This window comes from Molossus molossus, unplaced genomic scaffold (genome assembly GCF_014108415.1).
Source record: "Molossus molossus isolate mMolMol1 unplaced genomic scaffold, mMolMol1.p scaffold_m16_p_1, whole genome shotgun sequence".
NCBI lineage: Eukaryota > Metazoa > Chordata > Mammalia > Chiroptera > Molossidae > Molossus > Molossus molossus.
In genome coordinates this window covers 192,924,131-192,931,794 of record NW_023425344.1, presented here as the reverse complement: position 1 = coordinate 192,931,794, position 7,664 = coordinate 192,924,131, and the positions used below count along the sequence as shown (strand labels likewise).

At 47.5% G+C, this 7,664-nt stretch overlaps 1 pseudogene; it reads right to left on the bottom strand.

The window, feature by feature from the left end:
- Nucleotides 1–2,850: 2,850 nt before the first annotated feature.
- On the bottom strand, nt 2,851–3,581 carry LOC118622676 (annotated as a pseudogene).
- Between the last annotated feature and the right edge of the window lie 4,083 nt (nt 3,582–7,664).

Sequence of the window (7,664 nt, the reverse complement as noted above, 5' to 3'; positions counted from 1 at the left end):
AGAGAGAGGAAGAGAAAGAGAGAGAGGAAGAGAAAGAGAGAGAGAAACATTGACATGAAAGGGACACACTGAGTGGCTGCCACCTGCATGACCCAACCAGGGCTGGGGACAAACTGCAACTGAGGTACGCGCCCTCAGCAAGAACTGAACCCAGGTCTCTCCGGACCACAGGCCAACCCTCTAACCGCTGAGCCAAACTGGCCAGGGCCATTTGAGTTCATTTTTTTTCCATATCCTAACAAACCTCATGATGACTAAATAGCATACACACGAAAGAGGTAGTTCTGCATCAAGACAAGGGTCAAAAGTGAGATGCCATAGTTTTATTACTTTCCAGGGAATCTTTTTAAAAATTAATTAATTATTTATTTATTTTTAATTAATTAATTAATTAATTATTTTAAATTAATTAATTAATTAATTTTTGATACAGATGTTCCCCCCCCACTGATTCCCCCCTCCCTCTCCCTCCCCGCCCTGTCCCCAGCTTTGTTATCCATGTCCATTGTTCATGCATACATGCATATAACTTCTGTGGCTTATCTCTCTTCCACCACCCCCTCTTCTGGGGATTGTCAGACTGTACCCCACTTCCATGTCTCTGGGACTACCCCATTCCTCAGACTGTTATGTTCATTATATTCCACAAATAAGTGAGATCATATGATACTTGTTTTTCTCTGTTTGGCTTGTTTTGCTTAGGATAATACTTTCCAGGTCCCTCCATGTCATCTCAAAGGATAAAAGATCTTTCTTTCTTACAGCTGCATAGTACTCCATTGTGTATATGTACCACTGCTTTTTTATCCATTCATCTACTGATGGACATTTGGGCTGTTTCCACATCTTAGCTATTGTAAATAGTGCTGCTACAAACATGGGGGTACATATATTCTTTCTGATTGGTGTTTCAGGCTTCTTAGAGTATATTCCTAGAAGTGGGATCACTGGGTCAAATGGAAGTTCAATTTTTAATTTTTTGAGGTAGCACCATATTGTTTTCCATAGTGGCTGCACCAGTCTGCATTTCCACCAGCAGTGTACTAGAGTCCCCTTTTCTCCACACCCTCGCCAACACTTGTTGGATGATTTGTTGGTGGCGACCATTCTGACAGGTGTGATACTTCATTGTTGTTTTAATTTGCATCTCTCTGATGATTAGTGATGTTGAGCATTTCTTCATATGTCTCTTGGCCATTTATATGTCCTGTTTAGAGAGGTGTCTATTTAGTTCCTCTGCCCATTTTTTAATTGGGTTCTTTGTCTTCCTTTTGTTGACTTGTATGAGCACTCTTTATATATTGGAAATTAACCCCTTATCTGATATATCATTGGCAATTATGCTCTCCCATACAGTGGGTAGCCTTTCCATTTTGATGATTGTATCTTTTGCTGTACAGAAGCTTTTGAGTTTGATGTAGTCCCATGTGTTCATTTTCTCCTTTGTTTCTGTTGCCTTAGGTGATGTATCAGTGAAAATTCTGCTGTGTATGATGTCTGAAATTTTGTTGCCTACTATTTTCTTCTAGGGTTGTTATGGATTCATGAGTCACATTTAAGTCTTTTATCCATTTTGAGTTTATTCTTGTGTATGGTGTAAGTTGATGGTCTAGTTTCATTTTTTTTTTTTTGCATGTAGCCATCCAATTTTCCCAACACTATTTATTAAAGAGGCTGTCTTTACTCCACTGTATGCTCTTGCCACCTTGGTCAAATATTAATTAGCATATTACCTTGGGTCCATTTCTGGGTTCTCTGTTCTGTTCCACTGGTCTATCTGCCTGTTCTTGTGCCAGGACCAGGCTGTATTGATTACAGTGGCTTTGTAGTATAACCTGAAATCTGGTAATGTGATCCCTTCTACTTTGTTCTTCTTTTTCAAGATTGCTGTGGCTATTCGAGGTTTTTTTTTTGGTTCCATATGAACTTTTGAAGTATTTGTTCTAGTTCTGTGAAGTATGTCATTGGTATTTTGATGGGGATTGCATTGAATCTATAGATTGCTTTGTGTACTACGAACATTTTAATGATTTAAATTCTTCCAATCCATGAACAAGGTATGTGCTTCCACTTTTTTATATCTTCCTCTATTTCTTTTTTCAATGACCTGTAGTTTTCTGCGAATAGGTCCTTTATTTCTTTGGTTACTTTCCAGGGGATCTTTACCTCAAGAGCGGCACCAGCAAACTAACTTGCGATCTTTGCCAGGTTAGAAGTCGAGAAAGGGAAGAGACAGTCTGACTGCCTGTTCTCTACGTGGGGTTAGGATAGTCTTAGGAGCAAGGAAAGGCAAGGCAAGTGGAACAGAATGTGCATCTCTCTTTGCCCTTCTTGTCTTCTTTTGCCTCCAGTATATTTCTTTTGCGGCTTCCTTGAGGATAGACTGTTTTTCCTCCCTCCCTCCCTTTCTCGCTTATCCACTATGTCCCCAAGCAGTTTCTAACTGTTGATGTGGTAAAGGAAGGAGAAAAAGAGGGCGGTGGTGGTGGTGGTGGTGGTGGGGGGGGGGGAGGGTGGAAGAACAATGGAGCCTTGGACTTAAGCTCTGGGAAACAAAATAAGTAGCCCATAGATGATTTATGTAGAAAAGTTTTTTATTTTTGGCCCCTTCACACATTCTTGAATAATTTTTTTTTTTTTTGCTTAAAAAAACAAACTTTACTATCACACTCATAGCAAGGGTGCCGTACCAAACAGGACAGAGGTGGAGCCACACTACACCTCGCAAGTACAGCTCGGGTGCTGGCCCTTGGGAGCAGCCTCAGAGTCAAAACAAGGGTCGGGAGGAACCGCTATGAACAACAGGAAGCGCAGGAAGGTGGCTTTGGCCTCAGGTGCCGGCCCGCGGGCTCAGTAGAAGCAGACAGTGTGCAGGAAGGTCCAGCCGCTGTTCTCCTCAAACCCCTGCACAGTTTGTCGATCTGGTTCTCCATGTCCTCCTGTGCTGGATGCACCGGCAGAGCTCACAGATGAGGAACGCCCCCAGGGTGGCCTCTTCGTGGTTGTGCTGGATGTCCACGTTGATCACATGCACGGGCTGGCAGGTCTCCTGCTCTCTGGAATTCAGATCCTCCACCACCTGGTCGTACACTCTCTCTTCGCAAGTCAGGATCAGGTCAGACAGGTTGTTGCAGTTCTGGAACCTTTCTGGCCCGGGCTTGATTTGCTTATTTCTGTCCAACATGTGCAAAATGCTGTTCTGCATGTAGAGTTCCTTGTCCTTCCTAAGAAGGTCATTGTACATCTGGTCATATGTGGTTTTGAAATCATAAACATTGGGCTTGTGGGGCGCAGGCCCTGGATGCCTCACCTGAGTCCCTGTGCCTAAGGACCGCACATGAATCTCCGTTCGCTGAGGACGTTGTGCGCCTCCATGCCGCGGTTCTGGTTGCCAGCAGACCACCGCCACCCGCAGCGGCGATGGCAGCAAGGCTGGGGCCTCACTGGCTCGGGGCTCCCACCCAGCCGGGCTCTTCAGCACCGGCCAGATGGCGGCCGCGGCTCCCGGAAGTTCGGATTAATTCTTTTGAGTGGTTCAATTCATTCTTCTTCATGTGGTTATCCAGTTTTCCCAGCACCATTTGTTGAAGAGACTATTCTTCTCACAGTGGATGTTCCTGGCTCCTTTATTAAATATTAGTTTACCATATAGGCATGGGTTTAATTCTGGGCTTTCTCTTCTGTTCCCTTGGTCTATGTGTCTATTTTTATGCTTGTACGATACTTTTTTTTTTAATCTTCAACTGAGGATTTTTTTTCTATTTATCTTCAGATAGAGTGTGAAGGAGGGAGGGAGGGAGAGAGAGAGAAACATCAATGTGAAAGAGACACATCGACTGGTTGCCTCCTGCACAACTGTGACCAGGGCCAGGGACAAACTGCAACTCAGGTATGTGCCCTTGGCCGGAGTCGAACCTGCGACTCATTGGTCTGTGGGCCGATGCTCTAACCACTGAGAAAACCAGCCAGGGCAATGTACCATACTTTAAAAATTACAATAGCCTATGGTATAGTTTGATGCATCCAGTTTTGTTCTTTCTCAGGATTGCTTTGGCTATTTGGGGTCTTTTGTGGTTCCATCTAAATTTTAAGATTTTTTTCTATTTCTGTGAAAAATACCATTGGAATTTTGATAGGAATTGTGTTAAATCTATACATAGCTTTGGATATCATGGACATTTCATTCATTCATTCATTCATTCATTCATTCATTCATTCATTCATTCATTCTTTTGAGAGAGGAAGGGAGAGGGAGAGAGAAACATGGATCTGCTGCCTCCTGCATGCCCCCTACTGAGGATTGGGCCTGCAACCCAGGCATGTGCCCCGACGAAGAATTGAACTTGTGACCTTTTGGTGGGATAATGCTCAACCATGACCATTTTAACAATATTAACTCTTACAGTTCATGAACATGGGACGTACTTCCAGTTGTTTGTGTCTTCTTTTACTTCTTTCAGCAAAGTCTTGTAGCTTTCACTGTACTGATCTTTCACGACCTTGTATAAATTCATTCTTAGGTATTTTATTGGTTTTGATGCTAATGTGAATGGGTAGTTTTTTTTTTTTCCTTTCAGATGTTTTACTATTAGTCTATACACAACTCATTTTTGTGTATTGCTTTTATATCCTGCAATGTTACTAAATTTATTGATTAGATCCAAAAGTTTTTTTTTTTGTTGAGTCTTGGGATTGTCAATAAGTAAGATCATATCATCAACACATTGTGATAAATTTAACTAAACTTTTATCCTTTCTTTGGTTCTTCCACTTCCCCAGGCTGGCTTTGACTTCTGTAGTCCAGAAGGTGGTGCCATAGCTCAAGTTTGTGGTTTCTCCTCTGCCCAACAACCTGGCCTACTCCCCAGCGCAGTTTTTCCCGGAGCTCACTCTCAGGGGCGCACGCGGGAGCACCTGCAAGGATCCAGCAGCAGAGTGCGGGGAGCTGTGTAATTAGCACTTGGGACTGTGGGGGTGCCCTGCCCAGCCCCTTCAGAACTGGCTCTCAGTTTGCAGCAGGCTTCTAGGTTTGTGGATGCAACCCCCTCGGCTTTCAGTGGTAGGTCTTAAAGCGGCGGTTCTCAACCTTCCTAATGCCGCGACCCTTTAATACAGCTCCTCATGTTGTGGCGACCCCCAATCATAAAGTTATTTTTGTTGCTACTTCATAAGTGTAATTTTGCTACTGTTATGTCTTAGGCGACCCCTGTGAAAGGGTCATTTGACCCCCAAAGTAGTCGCGCCCCACAGGCTGAGAACCGCTGTAAAGGTTGGGGTGCCTCCTTCAGGCCCTTCACTCCTCAGGGAGAATCTCAGAATTGTGAGTCACCACACAGGGGGTCGGGGTTGTGGCAAGACTGTGTCAGCCTCTCCTACCCGTTGTAGTGAGGGTCTTTTCCTCATTCACCAAATGTACAGGAGTCACTTGGTTTGTTTTTGATGTGCGGCAGCATGGGTCCAGGGGAATGCGACGTCTCTTCTCCTGGTCTGCTGGGGCCCACAGCATCGACCACTGCGTGGTTTGGTGAACAGGGCATGTATCTGCAGTGGCTGCAAGGCTCCTGGGGCCTCAGTGGTGCCTGCAGGTCTGGCAGCCAGGGCCCAGGGTGGGCAGCAGTGGTGCACACTCCACTGCGCGGTGGCTGCGGGCACTGTGTCCACAACATGGCGGGGGCCACGCACAGGCACACCGCAGCTCAGCATGCACCAGCCTGGCTGCTGGGGCTCTCCCCAGGCGCATGGCAGCCGGTCATAGGGGTCCAGCTAGAGCCCTGCAGGTACACGGCTGCAGGGGCTGGCGGTGGTGAGGGCAGTGGGCAGGCCAGGGACAGGAGACAGGGCCTGATCCAGGCTCCAGAGCTGGGGGCCCTGGATGTTGGTGTGCCACCCCGTGCCTGCACAGTGCCCTGGGGCATGCGCCTGCAGGGAGCCCAGGGACGGGTATCGGGCTGGTGTGCAGCTGGAGGGGCTAGGCCTGCGTGCACACCGCAGGGGTGTGGCCGTGGGGATCTAGGCTGGTGTCTGCTGCTCAGCCACAGAGGCCTGGTCTGGCTGCCAATATGGTTCCTGGGCTCCAGCAGGGGCTTCGGAGGGGGGTGGGGAGTGGAGAGGGATTCGGGGGGCTGGCATCAGCAAATGTGAATACCTGTGTGGCAAAAGCTGGTGAAATCTAAAGGAGGTCCAGGGCCGCTGTGCTGGCCGTTGGTTCCTTTGGCGGTGAGAGCTGCCAGGTCTGTCTGCCGGGCAGTCGCGGGGAACCACACCCACTCCTGCCAGGGGCTGCTCCTGCTTTTCTTCCATGTTCCGGGCCTTGTCCAGACATGTCAGCCTTGCTGCTTGGAGTGGGGTGAAACGGATGCGGGACCTACCTGCAGTGCCCTGGAAGGCTCGGGGTCCTGGCTGTTTACCCCATTCTTCCTCTTGAGGGAGGGGACCTCTTCCTAGCTGGGAAGTTCGCTCTTGGTGCTGAGCAATGCCAGCTTGGGGGAGGGATGATGCGGAGAAAACGAGGCTGTCTCTCTTCCCTTTCTGGGCAGGTGTTCTCAGGTTTCTTGAGTGGATTCCAGAGCCCTCTCAGAGCCCCTTTTATTCCTGGATAGTGGTCTAGCTGTTGATCTTTGTGGACGGACAGCGGCTGGGGTCTCCTGTGCCACTGTTTTGGTGACATCACGCCTGAACTGTGCTTGTGAGTTCGGTCACAGCAGCTTCATTGCTTCAGTTTATCTAGAATTTCCCATCTTGTTCAGTGCCTGGGCTGAGGGACTGCATCAAGGAACTTCCCCGCCCCGAGTAAAATCTTTCTAATCTTTACGCAAAAAGTCCAAAGTGACTTTGGTCATAATCCGTAATTACCCCTGACATCACCAACTTCTTCTGGGTTTTGCTCTCAAACCTAGTTGACAGGAGTGTCTCGGCTGTGAGCCCAGCCTCCCAGCGCTATTGCTCTGTCTTCAGTGAGCACACGGTTTGGGGACTCCATGGTAACGCTCCGAGGCCCGAGGCGGGACGTTCTGATAACGTTTGGGGGAGGGTACCGCTTCCTTGAGGGCAAAGCACCAGTTCACCAGATTCTTGGACTAATAAAAACTTTCAAAAGCGAGCTCCTCAGTAGCAGGTGGACCAGTGTATACCACTTCACACTTGATCATCACTTCCCAAAATAACAGCCTGTCCTTTTAAATAATGGTTTTCCGGACAACGCCCTCCATTCCACATGAGATCACAGCAGTCCAAAGTTGGCCTGGGAAAACCCATCACCTTTATCCCCAAGTTACTCTTCCAAGCAGCCCAGCCGGTCCCAGGCCATGTCCGTCTTCTCGTCCCTTCCACAGAGGGGGAGGGTCTCTGGGGAGGACAGAACAGCCATTCAGGGCTTTTGTGGTTACTTTGGGAAAACAGATCAAAATATTTCACAAAGGAGTGGAATAAGCCATGGGAAATTCTGCACTTCAGCACAAGGCCAGTGCTGAAATCCCAGTGCACGGATCAGTTTCTCTGCAGTGATGTCGGCCCATATTTCAGAAGACTAGAGGGAAAACCCTAAAAAATAATTTTCTTGTTCAAAGACTAGTTGGTCCTTTGGTAGAGCTGCAAGTCTGAGCAGCATTTCATAGTAGAGCCTCATGGGAATGATTTGAAACAAAATAAGCTACGTTCATCCCCTC